The 25,794-nt window shown below is 36.0% G+C and overlaps 1 pseudogene; it reads right to left on the bottom strand.

Annotated features, from left to right (window-relative positions):
• Positions 1 to 9,677: 9,677 nt before the first annotated feature.
• LOC116024230 overlaps positions 9,678 to 25,794 on the bottom strand; it is a 38,465-nt pseudogene continuing 22,348 nt past the window's right edge.

The following is a 25,794-nucleotide window of genomic DNA, read 5'->3' on the forward strand; positions in this document are numbered from 1 at the left end:
GGTTCTCCACAGATGTTACAGTAAAGTGCCAAAGCCATGCAAGGCTTGGGTTTTCCTTCCATTTTCTCTACCATGGCCTGTAGCTTTTTGATTTCGTGATTCATTGCCTCTATTTTTGCCTCGCTCGCCACACGATTATCAACTTCATATATGCCCCGTGATCTCCTCGTCGTTCATACCAATAAGAGGTATTCTTTGATATTCTCTCAATTAATTCTTCAGCTTCTGGCAAAGCTAGTGAGACAAAGGCACCGCTAGAGGATGAGTCAAGCAACATCTTTCCTTCGTCTGTCAGCCCTCCGTAGAATGAGCTAATCATGTCCCATGGGTGCATCAGATCTTGCGGGCATTGTCATTTAAGAACCTTGAATTGTCGCCAAGCCTCTCCCAAACTCTCAAGTCTTCCTTGCTTGAATTCCTGTATCAGCCTTCTAATCCTCATATATAGTTTTGTAATGGGAAAGATCTCATTCATGAATTCACGATGCAACTGCTGCCACGTTCTGAAATGTTTTTCGTCTTGGCTTTCCAACCATCGTGCTGCCTCTCCTATAACTGAAAATGGGAATAATTTAAGTCGAACTATCACCTCGCTAACGCCTTCCTGCCTGTACATCTCACATGCTCGTATGAACCTTGTGATGTGTGCATTGGGATCTTCAGATGGTAATCCCGAACATTGACTGTTCTGAACCAGTGTGAGAATAGTTGGATGCACGTGAAAATTGACGTTTTCCATCGGCGGTACATAGATTGAATTATGCATATTAAAATCAGGGGTCATGTAATCTACAATTGATCTTTGCGATTCCTGAGGAATTCCATAGTATTCTTCTTCACGAATGTTCTCTTGATTGTTTGCTCTGTTAGCTTGTGGTTCTTCAAGAATTGGTTATTCATGATTAATTGGTACTTGTGGAACTATTGAAACTGGGGGTGGATTTGGTACAGATGTTCCTCTTCCTTGTAGGTTTCTTGTTGCGCTTGATGAAGCCATTTGTGATCGATCCTTGGGTATTTTTCCTTCTAGTTGCTCTATTAATTTCTAGAATGTAGGGTAGTAAGCCTTGATTTCCTTTTGCTCGCGTGTGCATTCAACTAGTAAGATTACCAATGAAACAGAATTTCCACAATTGACTAGAAGTAGTCAATTGGGTAAGTAGCAAAAAAAAATAAAAATAAAACAAAATAAAGTGGAATGGATTAACAATGATCAAATCTAGCATTCATGCAATCAAAGTAAACAAAAACATATGACAACCTATTGCCCTCCCCGGCAACGGCGCCATTTTGAAGAAGCAGTATTGTGTAGGGGTTGATTCGTCAAAATATATTTGTATGTTAAAACGGAAAGTCAGTGACTCCCCGAGTGTCGGTCTCGAAGGAGGGACGTGGAGGTGTGTCAAGTGTGCGGAAGTTTACTTGATTGAGTCATGCATGGGATTCGAGTGTGGTGAATGGTGGATCGTGAGTGAGATGAGTTCATAAGGTTTGGTTTGAGTGCAAGAGAGTAGTAAAGTAAAAGAGTTGCAAATATGTAAAAGGGGTAGGGATTGGATAGTGCTCATGGATGTTGCATTATGGTGTGGCTAAGGTAATGGATAGATGATGCAAAGATGTTGGCTATTCAAGAGTGTGTTGTCTTAGTCATTTTCCACCTTTGTGTACTAAGGCTTCTTTAACTTAGGAGTGCCTTCAAGCATCCAAAGTTCTAAGAGGAATTTTATCAAACACTTAAGCTACACACTATCCTACTATTCTTAAGAAGTCCATAGGAACTACGATTGTGTCAAGCTTCAAATCCTAACTCTAATCAAAGACATGAAAGAGTCAAGAGCTCAATCTCTCATCTAGATTGGCCAAATCCAAACAAGATCTCATCAAAACAATAATCAATAGAAAAGAATAGATAACCCAACAATATAAGCATTTAGATCCAAAATATAGAGATAAGATCATCACACTAGCAACATTCAATCACACAATCCAAATCCCTAGATTAAACTAGCCACTCATGATATGAAATTCAAGACAAAAGCTAATTTAATCCAAGAACAAGTTAACTAAATATAATAGAAATGAAATAGAGATCACCTAGAGTGAAGTAATCCTTCAATCCAAGCTTGTTGTCTTGCTACAATGGAGATCTATCTAAACTAAGAAATGAAAAACTAAGAAAAATGGAGAAAGTTCTCCAAAGGAAAAACTAAGTAATCCTTCAATCCAAGCTTGTTTTGCTCCTATTTGCTCCCGGGGCTCCTGTTTCACCTCTTTTAGGCTAAAAGTAGCTTTCGTGTGTTGGTTAGTGATTTTCAAGCATTTATGAGCATAATTCATCATGTAAGGATGCTATGAACGTGACAAAACACCCTAATATGAGCTTGATTTAAGGGTATCTCGGAGGCTTATCAATCCTCTAAAGGCAAATCACTAAATAGAGCATTCTAAACCAGTGTTATAACTGAAGGCTTAATGTCAAAGTTGTTTGCTTCCACAGGTGGTATGTAGATTGAGTTATGCATACTGAACTCCGCGGTCATGAAATCTGCTATGGTTCTTCTTTCCTCTCTTCTTTCCTCTCTCATGTAACCCTGGTAGTTCTCCCGTGGAGCATTTCTCCTTCTCGGTTCATAATAATCATCCCTATGAACTTCTCTTCCTCTTTGCTCAAAGAAGTTATCTCTCGGTGCATTTCTCATCCTCGGCTCAAAATGTTCTTCCCTTTCATAGAATCCAGCTCTATCATTGGGTTGCTCATAGTAGGGATCCCTTTCCTGATACTGCCCAACATGGGGTGGTGGTATCAATGGTTGATCCCTTTCTCTCTGAAGAGGTTGTTCCTCATTTTCATCTACTTCTCTCAGTAGGGATCTGTTCTGAGGTGCACTTAATCCTACACTCCTTAATGTTCCAGTAGTGACCCCGTCTGGATGTTCAACCCTACTTGGTGAAGCCATTTCTTCAATAATCCATTCTTGATTACGGGCTGCTCTGTTCCGTATTCTCACTATCGCGTTTATCTCGTGGTCAATTGCTAGCAATCCTTGCACACCTTTAGAACAGGTTTGCATGCAACTAGCTATTCACCTGTAAGCACAAAAACAACAACAACGCTTTTGCAACTAAAAGTAGTTGCTAATGAGAGTAGTAACTAATTTAAATGCTTAAAAGAAAAAAAAAAAGAACAAAGTGCTTTGCGAAAACAATAAGCAAATAGTGATGGTTAGACTCTGTAACTTAGATGATGGCCCATATTAACCCAAATGGACTCATTACTCAAAAATCGATGTCATTCCCCAGCAACGGCGCCATTTGAAAGTTGTATTTTAGTGGTGATTAAAAATTAAGAGTATCGTCCTCAAGGAATGACTTAATGGGAGTTTGAGTAATAAGGGGTTAAGCACGGGTTCATGCAGTGTTTGAAAGCTAACCTAAAGATATTTGAGCAGTTCATGTTTAAGAAATCAATAATGAGAACAAGTAAGTAAATTAAAAGGTAATAAATGAAATAGAGATTTGAACCAAACATCCTTGCACAAAATCCCTTGTGTCTAAAGATTATGTTATGTAAGTCTAGATGATGAACTTGGGGAAATGGTTTAAGTGCCAATGTAACTCTCGTGATCAAATGGACTATCAACTAATCCTAAGTCCCATTCTCATGGCAACTTGGCTAGAAGAGACAATTTAACAAACACTTTGTGTGCTTATTTCCTTCAAACTCGCTTTTCTCAAAGGTGAGTAAGAAATATGAGAGGTATGTATGGCTATGGTGTAGCCCTATTCGCATAGGTGGAACACCAATTCCAAATATCTCTTGCATAATTTGGCCATAATTATGAAGAGTCAAATCAATTACACTCAATTCATAACCAAGTTCAACATTAAGACAATACAAACCTAATTTATGCAATTTAATTCATATTGGGATTCATACTTCAAGGAAGTTCAATTCAAATATTAGGAATGTTTAACTACTCATGCTTCTAATGTAAAACTAAAAGCAATTGAAATAATAAACATAGAATTCAAACAAACTTTAAGAAATATAAATGCAAAAATAGGAAATAGAGAACTTAACTTGATGATTTGATTGAAAGAAATAATTTGGAAATTGATGTAGATTGTGTAATTACAATGGATATTCTTCTACTAAATCTTCTAATAGATGGTAGATTACTAGTGTGGGAAGTGTTCTTAAAGTTTCCTAGAGAGAAAAACTAAAAGGGGTGTTTAGAAATTCAAAAGTGATTATAAAATAACCAACCAAGGGTATTTATAGTCTAATTTTTGCGCCATTTCGCACCCTTCAGGACTAGAAGTCACGGTGGAACTCACGGTGTGAGTCCCACAATGAGTCTCAATGATCAGTTTCTGATCGGCACTCACGCTGAAACCTTTGGTGTAGGATTCACTTCCAACCTTATAATGAAATTTAAGATTCACTTCCAACCTTTTAATGAAATTTAAGATTTTAGATATTATTTACAAAATTATAAATATTGTTAAACATTTAAAATTAGTAATAGTTATAAATTAGTATATTTTAAATAGCAGTATTTTAAATTAGGTAAAATATTATTGAGTGCTGCAACTGGATGTGCGTGTGTAATATTTATATTTATATTTATATAAAAATGCGATTACCAATAAATTACGTTATTACCGTGAGAATGGTATAATTTATGGCAACTGGGAGAATTAGGTATAATTTGTGAAATTGGAAACAATATTACCAATTAATAGATATTAATTAATTTCCATACAATATTTTCTTACCAATTAAACTTTATTAATTATTTTACCAATAAATTATTAAAATTAAAGAGGAGGATTTTATTTTTATAGATAGATCGATTAATAATTAATAATTAATAATAAGATAATAGAATGTATAGATTAATTAATTTATTATTGTACACTAAATTTATTAAATATTAAATGTTATACGATTATTAAATATTAAATATATTTCCTCAAAATTAATTTTCATTCCTTATCCTAGTTTATTTATTGATGTTTTTAATAGACACCATTTAAGAATGAATATATTCTATATTTATTGTTCATATATCAATTACTTGGTAGAATGGTAATGATCTCCTAGCATATTTTTAAAATATTATAATTATTACGCATAATAATTTATAGGAACTGGATGTGCGTGTGTTAATAACGTACTATTGATGTTATTAACGTGATTTTGTAAAGAATAAAATAAATGATTATTTCCTTATTGGTGTAAACTTATTGGAAACAATATTACCAATTAATAGATATTATTTAATTTTCAAATAATTTTTTTTAAATTAAACTTTATTAATTATTTTACCAATAAATTATGTAATTAATATTAACAAAATTTTGAGCGGAAAAATTTGTGAGGAAGATTTTACTTGTATATATAGTATAGATATAGATTACTAGTTAATTTAGGAATCAAAAGTGCAAATCTCTCTAATATCTTTTTTATATAATAAGGTAAGCATAGTTTTGGAAAAAAATTATTTTGTATAGAATTGAATCTGTGCTTACCAAATATACCAATTTTGGTTGTTAATCTTGTAGGCAGTTTAATGCTATAAATAGGAAAAAAGTGTCCTATAATCTCATTCTATCTGATCTCTAATTAAAAGCAATTCAGTCATCCCGTCCAAAAAAAAATCCTTTCTTCGAAATGGCATTCAAAATCATGTGGTGCGCTCTCCTTCTTTCCCTAATTGCATTTTGTAAGTCCAGTCCATTTATTTTCTTTAGAATACTATCCTCTGCGTTGGAGTTTCAATATTTTTAGGGAGTTTACGTAGTGTAAATGTAATGTATGAGTGAACGTGCACTCTTGTCCCTAAAGAGAGGTCGGGAGTTCGAATCCTCTCTTGTATGAAAAAACCAATATGTCTAGCACATTGCCCTTTTTTTTTCTGAGTACTACTGACTCTGTTACAATGTATTATCTGTTCGTAGCTACTTTCTTAACCTACTGAAGCACAAAGAGTCACCAGTCGCCTACACTGAGGCTCGAACCCACTCCCCTCCATGTGGGAGTGTAAACCGGGTGCCACTAATTGGGTTGGCATAGTGCGAATGAGAATTAGTGTGAGTATAGTACGGGTTTAAAGGCATGCTCAGAACACCTCAGCACCAATAGTTATATCGTGGACTGCGGTCCACAGTAAAATTTGCGCCTTAGGACATCTCGTGGTCTAACCCAAAATAAAATTACAAACTGTGATGGTATGTAACTCATTGTTCGGAGATGAAAAGAGAACGAAAATAATAACTATAATACATATCTACATATTGAATCATCTTTAATGACTCTAAAAAGAATAGAGATCTATATATATATATATATATATATATATATATATATATATATATATATATATATATATATATATTTATTTATTTATTTATTTATTTATTTATTTATTTATTTATAGCAATATAATTATCGAAAATAGAATTACAAATAACAATGAGATTTATTTTTGTTTTATTTTGCACCAAAGTTTACTTTTATGCGCATGAAAAGTTTCGAAAAGAATATTATCACGAGAGTAATTTAATTACATACATTAACATAATATATTAAAAAAAATTTGGAATTAAATTGATTGTTGGAATTTTTTTTTTAATATTATCATCAAAGGAATTTAATTACGTACATTAACATAATATAGTAATTTTTTTAATACTATAATGTACATCATATAGTAATTTGATTGTTGGAATTTTTATTTTTTTTGAATATTATCATTAGAAGACTTTAATTACGTACATCAACATAATGGAGTAATATTTTTTTAATACTATAATATACATCATATATTAATTTGATTGTTGTAATTTTTATTTTTATTTTAATATTATCATGAGAGGAATTTAATTACGTATATTAACATAATATAGTAATATTTTTTTGAAAACTATAATATACATCATATAGTAATTTGATTGTTGTAATTTTTTTTTTTGAATATTATCATGAGAGAAATTTAATTACGTATATTAACATAATATAGTATTTTTTTTTGAATACTATAATATACATTATATAGTAATTTGATTGTTTACGAATATAAAATTAAAAAAAATTTTGCAAGATTAAAATATTTTGAACCATTATTGAATTGCATGATATATTATCATGAGAGGAATTTAATTACGTACATTAACATAATATAGTAGTATATTTTTTGAATACAATAATATACATCATATATATAGTAATTTGATTGTTTGATTTTTTTTTAATATTATCATGAGAGAAATTTAATTGCGTACATTAACATAATATAATAATATTTTTTTGGAATACTATAATATACATCATATAGTAAATTTTGCGCCTCAGGACATCTCATGGTCTAACCGAAAATAAAATTACAAACTGTGATTGTATGTAACTCATTGTTCATAGATGAAAAACTAATGATTAAAGTTTTGGCAGGCATATCACCCACGACGGTTGATGCGTGCGATTGCAAGGACAAGTGGTGCTTGGACGATGATGATTGTGACCAATCATAACGTTGCCGTTGTAGCAAAATTTTTCACATGTGCGGATGTCCTATTCAACCACACGCGAATAATCTCGACTGTAGTAGCGATAAGGATTGTAATCATCCTCATCATCTTGGACTTACAAATTAAACCTACAACATCCAAAATAATTTTACATTAGCTAAAATAGTAATCACAAAAAATATCTAAATTAGTTTCATAGATATTGGGGATTTCCATTCCTCTCCAACTTATTCTATGTAATTCATGGTTGTTGAATAAATATAATATTGGGTGTTACTAGTTAACAAGATGTCTTGGGGTTCAAACTCCCGATCTCTATCAAGGAACAAGAGCGCATGACCACTCAGGCCAACCAAACTGGTTACTGGATGTTAATGATTTGATGATCAATATTTCATATAACAAATATTTCTCTCCCTTATCAATTGATGTTACTATATTCTATGAAAAATTATTTTAATAGGAAATTAATTATATCAATTATGTTCTGTAGAAATGGCATAAGATTTGGAAAAAAATGATATAAATAGGTATTAAAAGTTAGAATTAATTATTTTTCAACTAAATCATTTAAATGCTTTGCAAAGTTGGATTGACCTAATTCAAAACCATAGTTCGGCCGGAAAAATTTAACGATAGGACTAAATGTGATACAAATTGAATAGTCATGCATCTACTTTGAATATGTTAATAGTCAACGACCAAATGTGATATAAATTGAATTGTCATGCACCTAATTTAAAAATCTTGATAGTCAAGGACCAAAATTGATACATGTATTATAATCGAATGACTAAAAATGATATTTTCTCTTTTTGAATCTATTCACTTGGGCCAAACATGCCCTTTGGACTAAAATAAAATAATACTAGTTAAATTTAATGAGTTGTGTTCATATTTATATTTATATATCTTGTATTATTATTGATATTGTTATTGTTATTACTTGATAATTCAGGAACCGAAAGTGCAAATCTCTCTAATATCTTTTTATAAAAAATAATTCAATGATAATATAATAAGGTAAGCATATAGTTTTGGGAAAAAAAAATTATTTTGTTCAGAATTGAATTAGTGCTTACCAAATATACCAATTTGGGCTGTTAATCTTGTAGGCAAAACTGCAAAAGTGTCCTATAATCTCTAATTAAAAATTAAAAATTGGAATTAATTGACTTTAAAAGGTCACTACCCGAGTTCATTAGATTATACGACTGGACAACCATTCGACCAAGGTTCGATTCACAAGGCCGAACCCATGACGACCACGAGTTGATGAGCCAAAGGACTATCTGATAGGCCAGGCCGAACCATGAAGCACGAGTTCATGACCCACAGGTGTCGGCTTACACAAGTAATTTGATTTGCACCACCCTACACGCAAAAGAGAGCCTTTATGCTATACAATTCAATACACCTTAGAAAGACTCTTGTATAAATAGTGGTGCAAACCCACTTCCCAAACCAATGTAGGACAAAAGGTTACTTTAAAGCTTTTCCCTCCATTTTTTCAACTCTAATGGGTCAATTTTGAGAACCAATTTCCCATTCACCTATTATCCGTTTTGTGCGTACAATATATCAATCTCTTCGTCTAACTACAAAGAACTTGAATCCACTTTGACGCGAACCAAATCGGAAGTGGACCCCACATATATTTGTACCACAAAATAGTCAATAAAATGTCATTTTATGCTATTTTTTTCTAACAGAACATACCTTTCCTCCATAATAGGTTGTGATCTAGTGTGGTCGAGGTGGAACCCCAAAGAAATTAATGCAGTCCTGGAAAATTGTTGCAGATTGAAAGGAGCTGGAAAGAACATGGTGTCGCCATCGCAACGCCCGATCGGAATTACCATTTCACTACATCTCTACACACCAAAATCTCTCATTTCTTAATAAAACGCTTATAGTAAGCCAGAAGTTAGAGTTATTAGCAGTAAATAATGAACAATTTTATTTCCTCCTCTCATATTTGTCACGTTTCGATGACAAGATATTGCACATGACTTTCCGAGCTCCTGCACCGACTTTCCAAGCTCCCGCCCAACAACTTTAACATTAAAGTTTAATCTTCCCCAAATATAAGAGTAAGGCACTGTTTATGATATATACTTACTTGCCAACTCCATCTCCAAATAGCATTACCGGTGGGAATACTGTAGCAAGATTGGTTCCCTTCCAGCAAAAATCCGGTCAAGAATATGAGTCACTTTGGGCGCGCCATCTATGCCGCCGCACACTTCCGTCATGAGATATTCCGACGGTGTGTCATATTGAGCGGCGACGGAGTATCTCAGATCCAAGTAATCCTTTAAATCCCTCGACGAGTTGAAGTTCCTAAACACCATCCAATAAAAGTTGTGTAACTATAATATTTAGCATAGTGATAAACACTTAATTTGACAAATTATATTTATGTATATATTTAAGGATAAGTACTTACTAGCAAAGCTTGAATTTGCGACTGAGAATGGAGAGGCCATTTGGCTTGGAAGCAATTTTGTCAATAATAGACCATGATTTTCTTATAGTTTGATAACAACTCTCACTAACTTCCTGCAACTAACATTCAAATTAAAAATTCAAGCTGGTAAAAATCATCATATGATACAAATAAAAAAAAAAGTTTGATTGCTTACCCTAAAGTCTTTGGCCACTATAGAATAATATCTATTTTGTGGTGTGATATTGTCAAAGTAGAGAATGGGAGCTGATGAAGCTAAGGCACCCAGAGCAACGTGTGGATACTTCAACCAATGTTGAAAAAAATGCTAGGCGCCCCTATACGCCCGATCAGTTTTTATTTTTTTTTAATTTTTTTTTATTTTCTGTGCCTAATAAACTAATAGGAAGTAAATATTAAATAATAATGTATCCACCTTGCAGTGCCCCAAGAGTCTTTGACTCTTTTCCTTCTTCCAAGTTCCAAGATAAACATTAGCATTATTCAGATCTTCTTCATTCTTCATTTCTTCTCCACACATCCGTAGACTCCTCACCATCACCAGAGCATTGTCCCGTCGCCGTCTCTATTGAACCAACAGACATTTTATGCAAACATTCGTTTCTGGGTTCAAGAATCGAAACCAAAATGCAGTTTCTGGGTTATACTCACATTCGTTTCTGGGTTTGACTCATTCAAGACCAAAATGAAGTTTATGCACAGGCTGCTCAAAGAGATAAATGATGCGATTTTTTTTTTTGGTTATTCGGCCGGCTAGGCGGTCTAGGCGGCCGCCTAGTCGGCCTGCCGCGGAGGAGGCCGATTCCGGCCTTCCTCGCGGCGGCCATGGACCGCCTAGCGCCTAGACGCGATTTTTGCAACCCTGACTTCAACCGAAACCACGAAGCAAGTACTTCACATCATAATAAAAATGTAATTTCAACCATTAATTCTTTTCAAAAATGTAACTCATCAAAATATTTGAAATTTAGAAAATAAAGATAGAAATAATCTCGTACTTCCTCCGTATGATCCTCTGACAACAATGATGGGAGGATGAGAACTGAATATTGTATTGATTCAATTGAACAATTACAATGATGAGGAATAGGAGATATATATACAAGGGGAGTCTCAGGTAGAGTAGAATAGCTAGTCCTAACGTGACTCAAACTCAGAGAGTCCTAATACTCCCCCTCAAGCGCAGGGTAAACTACTAACCTGAAGCTTGTCCCTAAGAAAAGAAAATCTAGGACTAGGCAAAGCTTTTGTAAAGATATCAGCTAATTGATCTTTTGTGGAAATAAAGTTAACCTGAATATCTCCATTGGCAACCCTATCCCTAACAAAGTGGTAGTCAATCTCCACGTGCTTAGTTCTTGCATGAAAAATTGGATTCGCACACATATAAGTAGCACCAAGATTGTCACACCATAATTTGGGAGTAGGGATGCCATCAATTTTGATCTCACGCAGCAAGGACATGATCCATATTACCTCAGCACAAACATCAGCCAAGGCTTTATACTCAGCTTCCGTGGATGATCTTGCAACTGTCTTCTGTTTCTTGCACACCCAAGAGATAAGATTGGTGCCAAGAAACACTGCATACCCACTAGTAGATTTACGGTCCTCAGGACAACCAGCCCAGTCAGAATCAGAGAAAGCATGAAGCTCTCTAGAATTTGACTGAGTTATACGCAAGCCGAATGAGAGGATGCCTTTGACATACCTGAGCACTCGTTTTAGCTGCTCCCAGTGAGACAATGTTGGAGCATGCATATGTTGACACAATTGATTGACCGCAAAGGATAAGTCTGGCCGTGTAATTGTGAGATACTGGAGAGCACCAGCTAAACTCCTGTATTTCGTTGGATCTTCATATGAATCTAAATTAAGCAATGGAGTTTTCGATGCAGAAATAGGAGTTGCGAGAGGTTTACAATCAGTCATTCCAGCCCGTTTCAAGATGTCTGACATGTACCGCTGCTGAGAAAGAATAACACCATTGCTAGTTTTGACTAGCTCAATTCCAAGAAAGAAACCAGGTTCACCAAGATCTCTAATTTTGAAAGTAGTAGACAGTTTAGACAGTAAATCAGACACTAGTAGCTCATCAGTCCCCATTACCAAAATGTCATCAACATATACTAAAAGATACACACATGCAGAACCACGAGAGTAATAGAATAATGACACATCAGTCTTTGAAGCTATAAACCCAATAGAGAGTAAAAAAGTATGCAGCCGATTAAACCAAGCTCGTGGAGCTTGCTTTAAGCCATATAAGGAACGCTTCAACAGACAAACGTGATCAGGCAATTGAGCATCAGCATACCCAGGTGGTTGACGCATATAAACAGTCTCAGCCAAATCACCATTCAAAAATGCATTGTGTACGTCAAGCTGCCTAACCACCCAACCTGAGGAAATAGCCAAACTCAAAAGCAATCTGACTGTAGTGGGTTTCACAACCGGACTAAAGGTGTCAAAAAAGTCATGACCAGGAACTTGATTAAACCCTTTCGCCACAAGTCTCGCCTTATGCCTCTCTATTGAACCACCAGCTTTACGTTTAGTACGAAAAACTCACTTACACCCAATCACATTCATACCTGGGTGAGGAGGAACTAGAACCCAAGTCTGATTGTGCAAAAGCGCATTGAACTCTAGATCCATTGCCTTTCGCCATTCAGAAAATTTAACTGCCTGAGTGTAGCAAGTGGGCTCGGTAGGACAGGCCTGAGCAGAGAGAGCCAAAAGTGGAGCCACAGACCGACTCCTCGTAGCCATTGCATGGGAGCGAACAGTCAGACGTGTGGACTTGCCACGGGGTCGTCTTCTTTGACGAGTAGGAGCAGCAGTGGTGGTGACAGGAGAATCAGCCTAAGCAGAATCAGCAAGAGAAGATGGCAATACCTGTAAAACCGATTCAGCCCACGGCTTCTGCACAGAGGGAAGAGATGGCACAGCAACCCTACTAACAAAGGGAAACACATTCTCGTCAAAGTGTACATGTCTGCAGATATAAATCTTATTAGTCGTTAAGTCCATGCATCTGTACCCCCTAAAAGACTCAGGATAACCTAAGAAGACACAAGGAGATGACCGATATGACATTTTGTGACGATTATAAGGACGCAAGTGAGGATAACAAAGACAACCAAACACACGAAGAAAAGAGTATGAGGGAAAAGATTTATGCAACAATAAATGAGGACTGGAATTCTGCAAAACACTAGATGGCATTCTATTAATCAAGTAAACAGCAGTTTCAAAAGCAAAGTCCCAAAAACGAGATGGAACAGACGCACGAGCCATAAGAGTAAGACCAGTTTCGACAATATGTCTGTGCTTCCTCTCAACACGACCATTCTGTTCATGAGTGTAGGCACAGGATTGTCTATGATTAATCCCTAACTGAAGAAGAACAGTATGTAACTTTTTGTATTCAGCTCCTAAGTCAGACTGAATAGCCTTAATTTTGCAATTAAATAACCGTTCAACTAAGGCACGAAACTTGTCAAAAATGGCATACACGTCAGACTTCAATTTCATAGGATAATACCATGTGTAACGAGAATGGTCATCAACAAAAAGAACAAAATAACGATAACCAGAAGAAGACAAAACAGGAGGTGGTCCCCAAATATCAGTATAAATCTAATCAAGAATATTCGAACTAAGAGAGTCTACACGTGGCAAAGGGAAACGAGCAAACTTGCCCAATTGACACGCAGAACACAAAGAAGAAGTACAACGATTATTGCGACTAGAACCACTAACAGAACAAAAAAGAAAGAATACGATCTAAGACTCGTTGATGAGGATGTCCCAAACGATCATGCCATACAGAAGAGGAAGCACGGGACGAGATAAACGCACGGGGACTGTTTTTCGGAATGGGCAGCGTGTAGAGACCACCGCAACTATTGCCGCGAAGAAGAATTGCCTTGGTTGCTATATCCTTCACAACAAAAAAGGATGGATGAAACTCAAAAAAGACTTTATTATCTTTTGCAAAGCGTTGCACAGATAAAAGAGAGGAAGACAAACCAGGAACATGTAAAATATCAGACATCCTAAATACTTTAGACGGGGTAGAAAAAGAAGCATGACCAGTATGACTAATAAGCAAACCTGTACCATCACCAACTCGAAGAGCATCACCACCAGTGTACTCTTCAGATGTAGAGAGCGCAGCAATATCAGGGGTCGCGTGATTTGTCGCCCCAGTGTCTGGAATCCAAAGATGTGAGTCAGACACAAGATTCGGCGCATCCTCAGCATATGTTAAATGAGCTTGGAGTCCACGGCCAATTAAAGAAAAGTAGGCTGGTGCAAGATGGCCATAATTGCCACATAATTGGCATTGAGGCTGCCAATTACCACCACGTCGCCCACGTGACCTGCCACCACCATGCGAGCCACGGCCACGCTGCACACCACCGCCCTGCTGCTGCTGCTGGTCGGCGAAAGCAGCACCGCCACGCGACGGAGTCCCACCGCGACGATTCGATCCGCCTCGCCAAGACCGCGACCGACCTCCACTACCACGCTGGCCAACAAAAGCCGCAGCTGCAGGGGCTGGAACACCGCCATAGCTATCACCGGTAGCGAACTCATGCGAGCCAAGGAGATCGGCGAGTTCGGGAAGACGCACCGGCTGACCTCGAACATTCAAAGAGGCTACGAAGAGTGATATTCTGGAAGTAAACCCCTGAAAATATACATATTTTGATCCTCCAAAGGAACCGCACGGCCAGCAAGAGCTAGATCTTCCACCATAACTTGCGCACGAGCAATGTAGTCGACGGCGGAGGCATCACCTTGGCGTATTGTTTGCAGCTGTCCAAGAATATGCATAATCCGAGCTTGACTGGAAGAGGCGAGAGCCTGCTCAAGCGCCAACCAGAGATCACGCGACGTAGTGCAACCAATTGCGAGGTACATGACTTCCGACGAAAGTGAAGAGATTAACATGCTAAGGACCGCCTGATCTTGGCGCACCCATGGAGCATGCAGCGGGTTGGGTAGAGCAGCAACAGCGGAGGAGCCTTCAGAAACGGGAAGAAAACGATTAGGGCAAGAGTTCGTGCCATCAACGAAACCCATGAGGTCGTGCCCACGAAGAAACGGAATAACCTGCGTCCTCCAAAACAATAAATTCTTGTTCGTTAGCTTAATGCTAACATAGTGATGCGCAGCAGACAGAGAAGCAGCTGCTGAAGAAACCGCAGAAGAAATATGTAACACCCCAATTTTTCACATCTAGGATTTATTACGAAATCCCTAATAGTATACATCACAGCGGAAGCTAATAATTCAAAAAGCAGAAAACTGGGTGTTACCGCCACGCTTAGGTATCTCTCCTATACCCAAACGCACAGGCTAAACTTACAACATCAAAATACATCCAAAGTCCAACTTAATACAAGTGGACATAATTCTTCCAAGGTGGCTATTCTAGGATCTCAACCTCAACCTCCATCCTATTTGGAGCTCATCGGCTACCTGAGCATACCCACGCTAGACTTCATCTGATAAGGTACACAATGAAGTGCAGTTAGCGCGACGGCTAAGTAAGGAGATCCAAGGTCACTTGAAAATAAACAAAGGTTTTCAAAAATAATTATCAATAATAATAAGGTAAGGTAACATTACCCAACAGTCGCAATCAACCTGCAAACATTCTAACAACAAGCAGTTTCACTTTATTTCAGTAATTCAAGCATATAACACAGTCATTGATTCACCCGATGGTTAGCTCTCACACATCACTCGTGGTACACAATTCTCGCCTTACTCATAAGTGGGGTACGAAACACATCCACTGTTAGTTATCGGTGGGGTACACAACACATCCACCTTTAATTCACGGTGGGGTACGAAACACATCCACCTTTCAGCTCTCGCGTGGGGTACAAAACACATCCACGTTTAATTCACGGTGGGGTACGAAACACATCCACCTTTCATTCACGAGTGGGGTACGAAACACATCCACTATTAGATCTCGGTGGGGTACACAACACATCCACCTTTCCAACTCTCACGTGGGGTACGAAACACATCCACTATTAGATCTCGGTGGGGTACACAACACATCCACCTTTCCAACTCTCACGTGGGGTACGAAACACATCCACCTTTAATTCACGAGTGGGGTACGAAACACATCCACTATTAGATCTCGGTGGGGTACACAACACATCCACCTTTCCAACTCTCCCGTGGGGTACGAAACACATCCACCTTTAACTCACGACTGGGGTACGAAACACATCCACTATTAGATCGCGGTGGGGTACACAACACATCCACCTTTCCAACTCTCCCGTGGGGTACGAAACACATCCACCTTTAACTCACGACTGGGGTACGAAACACATCCACTATTAGATCGCGGTGGGGTACACAACACATCCACCTTTCCAACTCTCCCGTGGGGTACGAAACACATCCACCTTTAATTCATCACACGACTCCATCACCAATAACTCACTCAGATATATTTTCCCAACCCGCATGCTTAGGTTAGTATTAGTCACGTCACAGAAAATCAAGTATAGAGTCATAATAATTTTCAAAATATAATTATTTTCCATGTTAATATAATGCACAAAAATAATATTTGTCAAAATTGTTTCTAACCATTCTTTTTCAGAAAATTTCAGCTTGGCGCAGTCCGAAAGATTGAGCCGGTAAAAATAGTTCCCGAACTCTTTTTCACTTGAAATTTTTATGGTAGGACCCTAACTCATAGTACTTGATGTCCATAAAAAGTTTTGGTCATATAGGTCCACGAATTAACACAGAAAATTACCTTTTTGCCCTTGGTCCGAAATATTCTTCTCACTGGACCAGTTTTGGAGAAATGAGCAAAACCATACTTACACTACTCCGATCATTATGAAATTTTATATGTAGGTTCTAAACGTGTTGATCTACATGTCTACAAAATTTGGAGTCAAAATGCCTTACCAATTTTTCCCAATAATTTTCGAAAGTCACTGCTGGAAACTAGTTTGGTTTTTACTCAATAATTTCACAAGTATAAATTTATATGGGCATGAATACAACCTATACATGCATAAAATAGCTATAACATGTATATTAGAATTTACCAAAAATCAAAGTAAGGATTTTTGAAGCCAATTTATAGATCCATAACATAACACATAATCATCACGTAAAAATTCCTAACCGTATAATTTCCTAGCAATTGTTTATATTCAAGTGATTGAGCCAACTTAAGGGATTCCTTACCTCAATAGAAGCTTTTAAACCAAAGTAGTTGCTAGCTCCTTTCTTGAATTCAAAGACCTTAAGAATATTATCACAATAACGATATTTTCATGCACTAAACATCAACACATGAATTCTAGAGATGATTTAATCCAACAAGGTTTAGGATCTTACTTACACTTAATCCTTGAGTGAGAAAAATATTTTGGAGCTCCTTGATCACAATGGAAGACTAAAATTATTTCTCCTCTTCTTTCTCTAAGGGTGTTATACGAAAATGAGAGGGAGATAGGTGATCTTGGTGTGATTTTGTTCTTGATCTACAAGCAACAAGTGCAACCTCATTAATGCCACATTAATTGCCCAATCTTAGTCTAGATTCACTTGCCACATGTCAACACCCCATGGAGTCCTTACAAGATCTCAAATCTAATTTGCCAGTTTATGCTTAAATCAGATGAATGTTCGGAGGATTATAACTTAATTCGGGAAAATTCTAACACCAAAATTATCGTAAAAATATTCCCGTCACAAATCACCAATTTTGGGAATTTTTCGGTGTCCCACTAAATTTAGGTACAGAGTCCGTAACAATTTATCCCTTACAGTCCATTGGAAGTTTTTCTTGAACTAACTAGAAATTCAGGCTTAATCGCATGATATTTAATAATCCCAATTCTAGAAAATTCGAACTGAATCTATATCCTTAAAGTTTTCTCGGTTCGTGACAGGTACGTAGTTCGCAGCTTATCGATAACTAATCCTTAAGAGAAAAATTATTTCGAGCACCGAACAGTCTTCTCTTAAATGTCATAGCCCAAAAAAAAATTTTATAACGATATCCTCGAATCTTAACTTTGTCGGAAAAACCGAGGGGTTACAAAATAGCTGCATCAGAAACGGTCCGTTCGGAAGAATTAACAGAGCCGTCAGCCATTGGAAAATAAACCTAGGCTAGCTGATACTAGATGAGAACTGAATATTGTATTGATTCAATTGAACAATTACAATGATGAGGAATAGGAGATATATATACAAGGGGAGTCTCAGGTAGAGTAGAATAGCTAGTCCTAACGTGACTCAAACTCAGAGAGTCCTAATAGGGAGAATCTTGAGCCGAGTATTTCTTCTTTATATACAACGGCACCTCTGCATAATCAGCTAAAGATTGAGCCGAGTTAAAATACCCACGAATGTTAAGAACTCCATGGCAACGAATTGAAGACTGAAATGGCATGAGGTTAGTTCCACATAACGTTAGATATTCACTTTCAAATATTTAATTTAATTTCTATAAAATCAAAGCCTTCAAAACAAATAAAACACTGCCGGCCAATCATGCAATAGATTATCTATTTACGTAAACATATTAGTTATTATTGTCTTTAACAAATGGTATTAAAATTTGATTAAACTATTAATCTATTTTAGTAAATAGTTATTAGTTTTTTTTTATTTTAGTTTTAATTAAATTTAAAATTTTAAGAATTTGACGGACCCACCATAGCTCACAGGCCTAAGTGAAGTTAGCTAGCCTTTTCTAAGCTCGCTAAATTAGTATACTTTGGCTAGTTTTAATTTACCTTGTCTTGCCGGTTCACTTTGACAATACTATATAAAATATATGAATAATTCATACCTACTTCTCTCATTAGTCATTACTATAAAAACAAGTCTTTCCTTTTAAAATGCATATACCATAGTTGTCATTTGACCCATTTTGATTGATGTTTTAAATAACACAAATGCTATTTGTCAAAAAACAGGCATAGGCTATGTTTGGCAAACCTAGCTGAAATGGTAGCTGAAAGCTGAAAAGTAGCTGAAAGCTGAAAAGCTATAAGCTCGAAGTTGAAATCTGAAGAGCTGTTAAGCTAGCTGTTATGCTTAAAAGTGTTTGGTAAAATTAGCTTTTTGATAAGTTGATTAATGTAAAAAGACTAAAAAGGGCATTTTCATAAAAGTTAAATAGTTTTAAATTTAAATAAATTTGTTTACATATTAAAATATAAAATAATGAAATCAATATAATTTAATAAAATATAAATTAAGAACATATATTTGAAAATATATAAAGTAAAACAAGATGTTTATAATTCATAAAATTAGTTCATACAAAAATTATTGTTCAAACACAAATATCAAATTAAAATTACAACGAAACATATTGAAGAAAAAATGCCAAAAGAGTTTTAATTGGGAGGGATAAATGATGTCATTTATATAAAATAATAAGGATAAAGATGGAAAAAAGTTAAAAAGCTACTAGCTTATTTTTGAAAAGCTACCTGAAGTAGCGTTTCAAAATAAGCTCTTATTTTAAGCTACTAGCTTATTTTGAGAACATTACCAAACAAAGCTTATAGCTTAGAATTAGTAGCTTAAAATAAGCTATAAGCTCTTAAATAAGCTCTGCCAAACACAGCCATAGAAATTTACGTACGTTCCTTGTATTCATTGGTGTATAAGTTATCAAATCATATATACTATAAATTAATCAAACAAAAGAATGTTAGAGCATGTTTTAGGGCATCGACCATGACAATGCTAATGTTAATTAATTGTATTCTTTTTCACAATGAAGCTTACCATATAATGGTCTTGGGAATTTCATGACAAGTTGGAGACGGGTGGTCTCGAGTTTAGGTTTGCTTTCTTTTGTTATTTGTAGATTGTCATATTTTATCATTTGGGAGTTATGGAAGCATACGAACGAGTGCATGCGTGGTCGGGAGTCACCTAGCATCCCTAGGTGCGTAACCAAGGTGTGACTTTTGTTATGGGGTTGCATGCTCGGGGTTTGTGGTATAACCCATGGCCAAAAATAGAAATCTCAAGTTGTGATGTCTGAAACTATATTCTAGTGAGTTATGAATCAAATTACTCTGAATTAACTGTCAGGATTTTACTATGAGATCAGACCTGAATTCTTGTATTTAGTCCATGATCATGCAAAGTACATAAAGTGTAGAAAATAAGTGTGACAAGCCTAGATCAATATTAATTTACTGGCATGATTAAGTACAACAAACACAAAACATTTATACAACAAGATCATCACCTCCCAATATCCATTGATGTTGTTCAAAAGTACTGCTTGAAATTGATACACTTGAGTTATGTTCCTCAAGCCACAGGATCCCTCATGTCTTGATACAAGTGAAACTTCGGTTGCTTTAGGCTCCCGTCTGATCAATTCAAGCAGACATCATCCTCCAGGTTAGACTGAAGTCCCTTTTTCGAAGAATTTCATTGAGTACATTTTTGCACTAGTCTTTTTCTCTCAATTTCGGCTATCTTCTGCACCCCTCTAAACCCTCTATATTTTTCATTGTATACTTCTAAAGCCCTAACACATACAAGACAACTTCTTTCCATATACAAGATGAGTATACCAACACTAGAAAGGAACTACACAAGAAACTGAAGATATAGAAACTGTTCAAAATATAGCAACACAAATATTTTGATAATAATTACAGTCAGAAAGCTAACATGATGAGTCATCACCGCAACTGTAACCGTAGCTATGGTCGTCCGTAGAATGTTATTGTGCAACAACTTTGTCTTCTAAGCTCGATCTCTTTTTTTTTTTCTTTTTTTTTTCTTTTTTACTAATGAAACGTATGAATTCAAAGAAGTTATACTTAATTTTCTAATATCCTTTTAATTTTCTATGATTTAAAGGATTTAAATCCAATATTGAGTTATCAAAAGTATATGAGTTGATTCCAAGAATGGTCCCTTGAGTATTGACATTTATCAATTTTTATTTTTGACTTTTAATTGGACCATAAATGATTCATTGACTATTGATATTTATCAATTTTCATCTTCGATTTTCAATTTGACCATAAATGGCCCATTGACTATTGATTTTGTTTGAAATTTGGTCATCCAGTTAAGTATCCATTTAGTGAACATTAAGTTTAAGGATAATAATGTAAAAATTAACTTCTTGTTGAGATGAACAAGTACAAAATTAGATTCATAAACTTAATATATTTCATCATTAGTGAGAATGTGAAAAGTAAAAAATTTGCATTAGTATCTTTAAATTTAATGTTATTTTAACTAGAATTTAATGTTTATTATTTTTTGGGTAAAAGGTAAATATGTATTCCCAAAGGAATGGGTCAAAAACCCTGACCTTATGATGTAATTACAAATACGCGGGGTATAACCCGACCCAAACTTGGGTGATCAAACGCATTGCACCAAGGCAATTAAAAATGGCAGACCATCCACTGGGTTGAACTCCAAGCAAGCCCCAAACGGCCCAAAGCAAATCTGCCAAAATAAAGTCCATGCTAGGACCGTTGGCCCAAAAGCTACAAACAAATCTAATGGGTCAAATACAAAATCCCTACTACAATGCAAAAAATATGAGATGCAAAGCAAAGTCAAAATTTGACTTGAAAATCATTTAAAGCCTTGTCTGCCACACAAGGAAAAAGCTGATGCATCTACTCCATATTGAGCCACGTGCACTGATTTGACTTTATTGACCATGAGTTCTCCATCCCTTCCTTCCGATGACCAACTCGGCGGAGAAGAATAGAGACCAGCAAAACTGATGACTGCAAAAGAAAGGCCATTGCTGCAGGTGAAGATGGAGAAAAAATTTCCGTCTTACAGCCGGCAAACCAAAATGAAATCTTAAGACAAATTAAAGCAAAACTAAGAATCTCCCGTCAAACCATTACAGTATCTCGGAAAATTCAACACAATCGCCTGAAAATCAGGATAAACGCCGGTGAACATCTGTCACTGCCTTCTTGTAAATAGCAAGAGACCCATACCAGAGATAGGGAAGCAACGTACGTAGAAACACACTGGTTCAAGGTGCAGAAAACCACCAAAAAACGCCATGAAAGTCCCCGGAAATATAACAAATCAGCCCTAGACCTCTAAAAGAGATCACGCCGGAGATACTTACCCAATCCAAACTCCGGCATTTTTCCTATTCTCTCAGCTTTAATTTGCTGTAAAACTGCAAAACGGCGGAAGGCCCCTCATCCTTCCTAAAACACAGTACAGTACCGGCCACCACGGTGGAGACTCACCAAACAAGCAAGAAGATGAACACAACTCAGACCGAATACCTTCCTAAAATGCATTATGTCAATGGGAGATGGAAGATTTTTAACTAACGTAGCTTCGTACTCTTTGATTGATTAGATACAGAGGAATACGTGAATCAGAGAACCTTTCCATCCTGTCTATCTCAATAACACTCTTCATGACACGAGAAGAGATCGAGATGGGTTTCTGATTTCCAAATACAACACCATATCTTGCTTTATCACATATAAAAGCATTTCATTTCTAAAAGCAATTCAAGCACCTCATATCATGATCTTTTGCTCTTAAAATTAAAGCAGATGTTTTAGAGTACCTAGCTAGCTAGCTAGGATGAACCCTTCTGCTCTTACAAATTGGCCTGGCCTACAACCAACTGATATATTAAACTCACTCATATTCACAGAAATTTATAAAACAAGAAAATTAATTATATTGTCAAATACAAAAGGCCGGCAGGATACATGCATATATATATAAGAAATTATGAATGATTCCTCCACATGCCAATCAATATATATATGTCATTAAGGCACAATTAGTAGTATAGCTTCAGGCACAAAATTAATTAGCTTAGGTTTGCAGGCAGCATTTTAATCTATGCTTTCCTTGCTTTAATCTAAATCATCATGATAACTGATAACAGATTAGGCATAATTTGTACAACCATGCTTCAATTCATAAATATGTCAAAGTCAAGTATATATAGTAGTAACTAACAAAACTATATATGGTGAGACCTTTAGTCTACAATACAACTAACAATAGTCCTCATACATCGCGCATATATATGTAACATGCGATCTAATATGCCCTTATATATATCATTTGAAGGATTGTTTGCAAAAGAAGAAGAATCCCCAATTCAAGTAGTTTAATTTCATGCTTTACATGCCTCCTGATCTGATTGGCAATTTTTTAGGCCCCCGTCCAGATAATGATGCAGTACGTACGTGTTTTCACAATAATAAGCTTCTGGCCTGGATTTTGTTTACTAATTTTTCCCATCCATGAAATAGAAGAAATTTCCTCCTTTAGGTGAACCCCCATCCATGAAATAGAAGAAATTTCCTCCTTTAGGTGAACCATATATGGGAGTAGAAGGCTCTGTTCTTTAGGTGAATCAAAGGCACATTCCCAGCGTTACGAATATTACAACGGTCCAAATTAAGGCTCCAATTTTTATTGGGACGGCCTTGTTCTTGATGGCTCGAAGGTTAGCATAATACTTGGTTATCCAACCTTGTATTATTTTAACCTCCTTCTTTCGTTGGTTGGTTAACCATGCTGGATCCGTAGCTCTTTCCCCAAGTATGTCCAAACAATGAGAGCCTACAAAAATTGTCAAATTATATATATTTTGATAGTATTTATTAGTACAAGAATACATATATACATATATATATTCAGTACGAAAGCGATAAATGCTGATCCACAATATGTATATACATATTGATGAACATACCATTTTGGGTATAAACCGCAAGGATAGTATCCGATATGTCTTCCAAAACTCTGTCAATCCATAAAGACAAGGAAGCTAAGCAAATAGAATAACATAAAATAGGGACGCTATAATTTGTTTTTTAAAGAGTTTAACATAAAATAGGGACGCTATAATTTGTTTTTTAAAGAGTTAATTCCACTAGATGTCCATTGCCTTTTGTGACAATTCCAAATTTAGTACAAGACTATCTTTTTTTGCCCTTCAACATCTCGGATTATTATTTTTTGTACTAAAAAGACTAAAAGAGTTAATAGGAAAAGTCATGATAAGACTAAAAGTGTCTAAAAATAATAGTCTAGAATATTAAATGACAAAAACTATAGTGTAGGAATAAATTTGAAATTGTCACCAAATACAAAGTACTCCGGTAGAATGAACTCTTGTTTATAAATTAAAAAGATTAGTGTGAGACTTTAGATTACCCAGCACGGCTGTAGGGGTCTCTCCCGCCGTTCGAAAATATGATGTTACTCCCAAAATTACGGAGAACTAATTTAATATCCTGCAATTTTAAGTTGTCATATAATAATATAAATTAACGCTAGCTAGCTCATATGCATACATGAAGAAATTTAGATGCTGCATATATTCCAATGCAAGTATGCAACCATGCCAAAAAAAAAAAAAAAAAGTCGAAGAACATACTTGTCCTCCGAAATATGTCGTGACCCAATGGGGTCGAGGGGGAACACCGAAAGCACTAATGCAAGATTGGGAATATTGCTCCAGATTGAAAGGAGCGGGATCGAACATGGAGTCATTTCCTTTCGCTATGGGAAACACCAGTTCACTACAAGTCTACACACCAAAATTGTAAATTGTATAAAGAACATATTGATGTATCACACAATTTATGGAATAACCCATTTAAAAAGATGGAACAATAGCTAATCAACTGACTATGTGGTTTAGTTTGGCGCCTAAGCCGTGTAGAATTTTGATTATAGTGATAATTTAGGTTGTCCCTCAACACCTATGCAAAATTTTTAGAACCATGATATTTAATTACAGATTAATTAAAAGTATATATAATATTTTAAAAACAAATATATAATATATTAAGGTGTATGAGAGGCAGACAGCTTACTTGCCAACTCCACCCATCATCCCCTCCGGCAGAAATAGTATAGAAAGATTGATTCCCTTCTATGGCGGAAACAGTATAGCAGGATTGATTCCCTGAAATGGCGACAACACCAGCTTGTATCCGGTCAAGAATATCAGCCCCTTTGGGCGCGCCATCTATACCGCCGCACACCACCCTCACTGGCTGTTGGGCCGGCGTGTCATATTGAGAGGCCGCACAATACATCCTATCCAAGTAATTCTTTAGCTCCAACGCCGAGTTTAAATCCCTGAACATCAACGCCCACATGGTAAAAGCTTTAAACAAACAAATTGAAGGGTATTGAAAGCTAGATTGGAAATTTGCACAAACTCACTGTACTAATGCAACACACACATATATATATAGATAGATGCATACTTTGTATATATAATTCAAAACATATACATCATATCCACAGTTAGATTTTTGTCTAACACTCTTTTAATCGAGGTTCTCATAACTTACTGACAAAAATTAAACTTGCGACTAAGAATGGAGAGGCCGTTTGGCTGGGAAGCAATTGTGTCAATAATCGACCATGATTGCTTTATTGTTTGATAGCAGGTGTCACTAACTTCCTGCAATCAACATTCATAAAATTCAAGCTTGCAAAAATCAACATATTATAGGATAGGACGGAAAGTTTGAGTGCTTACCCTAAAGTCTTTAGTGACTATGGAATAATATCCATCTTCAGGGGTAATATGATCAAAGTATAAAATAGGGGCAGATGAAGCTAAAGCACCAAGAGCAATGTGTGGATACTTCAACCGAAACCACGAAGCAAGCACTTCATGAAATAATACAAAACTCAAACTTTAATTTAATTTTTGCCAAAACCACCAAATTAACTCTAGCTAGAACCAAAAA

Source organism: Ipomoea triloba, chromosome 7 (assembly GCF_003576645.1).
Source record: "Ipomoea triloba cultivar NCNSP0323 chromosome 7, ASM357664v1".
NCBI classification, from domain to species: domain Eukaryota; kingdom Viridiplantae; phylum Streptophyta; class Magnoliopsida; order Solanales; family Convolvulaceae; genus Ipomoea; species Ipomoea triloba.